General features: G+C 42.5%; 1 pseudogene; it reads right to left on the minus strand.

The window, feature by feature from the left end:
• Window positions 1–398: 398 nt before the first annotated feature.
• LOC101134176 (sacsin-like) lies at window positions 399–1,580 on the minus strand (annotated as a pseudogene).
• Between the last annotated feature and the right edge of the window lie 346 nt (window positions 1,581–1,926).

A 1,926-nucleotide genomic window follows, 5' to 3' on the forward strand; every position in this document is an offset into this window, starting at 1 on the left:
ATAAGGGATTGTTAAATAAATGATGAATTCGTATATTGGGTTACTATGTAGCTATTAATTAGAATAATGCAGCTCTTTGTCACTGATACAGAGCAGTCTCCAAGATACATTAAGTGAGAAAAAATGAATTGTGGAATAGGTTATAAAGTATGCCACCCTTTGGGTTAGAAAGTAAAGGCTTAATAGACATGCTTATTAATGCATAAAGTAGATTAAAGGATTCATAAGAAATTAGTAGCATTGTTTACCTCTGGAAAAGACTAGTTGGCTGAGATGAGATGAGAGGGAGAAAAACTTTTTACTAATGAAAGTGGTATTTCCTTCTCTTTGGATTTTGGGTCATTTGTACATATTTCTCTGTCAAAAATCTAATGTAAAATACTGAAAATATAGGAATGTTACTTTTTTTTTCTGTAACAAAACTCCAGAAGTTTTGTTGAATCTAAGATCAAAGTAGCATGAACTTTAGGGACAACAGTCATGAAAACAAATTCACTCCAGAAAGCTGCCAGGTCTCTCCACTTGCCCACATCTCTTTATTTTATGTTCCTGATGTTGTTGGTGAGGCCAAAGAACCCACTGATGTGAACTGGGAGGCCTGTTCTGCTTTCCCCACCCTGCGGTAAAGAAAACAAAATGCTATTCCTGAGACATCTGACATTGCACCTTTTGCTTCACCATCTTTGCTTGACAAAGACATGGCTATTCCAATGATTGGGACAAATTTCAATCCACCCACTAAAGACTGAAGATTACTGCAAATCCCTTGGCCACCCACACCATTACACACCAACCAAGATGGCTTTTGTACATCTTCAGTACTCTTGTCTTCTAAAACTGACCCAATCATGGCTAACTGCATAAATCCCTGCAATCTGGGACAACTCACTGAAGAGAGGCTCTAATACCAGCATGGTATGTTATACAGTTGATGCCACTGCTTGGAGTCCTTTCACAATTGTTACTTAGTGCAGTTCCCAGGATCTTTATAGAATTCAGACGTTCACGTTTCAGTGCCGTCTAAATAGAGTGCCCTTGAAGTCACTCTAAATACCGGTTTCTCCATTCCACCAGCCTCTTGGACATTATAAGGAGACTTCCTACACACTTTTTAGAAAGAGCAGCACTGGGTCTACATCTGCCTTAAAAGACGAAGAGCTGGAGAACCTTCTGCTTACTGTAGAGGTTACTACTAAGCTGTCGAGGATGCAGGTGAAAAGGAAAAGGAAAAAATGTTTCTGGAAAATTGAGATTTATGAATGTTTCCTTGGTGCTTCCAAAAATGCCAGCAAATGGCAGAAATTGGTCCAAAAGTTCACGAATTTAAATGCTGTCATCTTTGACATTCCAACACTGGCCTCACTCATGTGGGCCAAAAAGTGTTTGATGAGGCTTGAACATCCCAATCCAGTCACCACTAAAGATACAAGGAACATCTCTATGGCAGCCAGACTTAAACTCAATTCCAAATCTTCCAACCTTCAAAGGCTCATACTTTGTCTTACTTCTTGCCATTTCTGAATGCCGCGCCAGTCGTCCGGGCTGAAAACCGTGTTGTACACCCGGAGATCTGACCCCATCATTCACCGCAGCTGCTTTAAAACCGCATCTAGAAGGCAGTGTCTACTTCTGCCTGTTCCAAATGTCCATTAAAAAGGCCTTAAGAATCTGTCCTCCTGGACGTCTTCGCAAAATATCTTTGAGAAAATCAATGGGTAGTGGAGTTGTTTAACCAAATCAACCTGTCCCCCGTCGCGGGTGTCGTTAGCCGCTGGGCTGTTGTGCAGCCCCAAAGCCAGCGTCTGGTCCCTGCCGCTCCTGGGCTCTGGGAGGCTCCCAGCAGCCGAAGGGCGGGATGCTCACTGCGCAGGCGCGAGCCTCGGCGGCAACCCGGGTACACATGCTACTTTTTTGTTGTTTTTGTGA

This window comes from Gorilla gorilla, chromosome 9, assembly GCF_029281585.2.
Source record: "Gorilla gorilla gorilla isolate KB3781 chromosome 9, NHGRI_mGorGor1-v2.1_pri, whole genome shotgun sequence".
In the NCBI taxonomy this organism is placed as follows: Eukaryota; Metazoa; Chordata; class Mammalia; order Primates; family Hominidae; genus Gorilla; species Gorilla gorilla.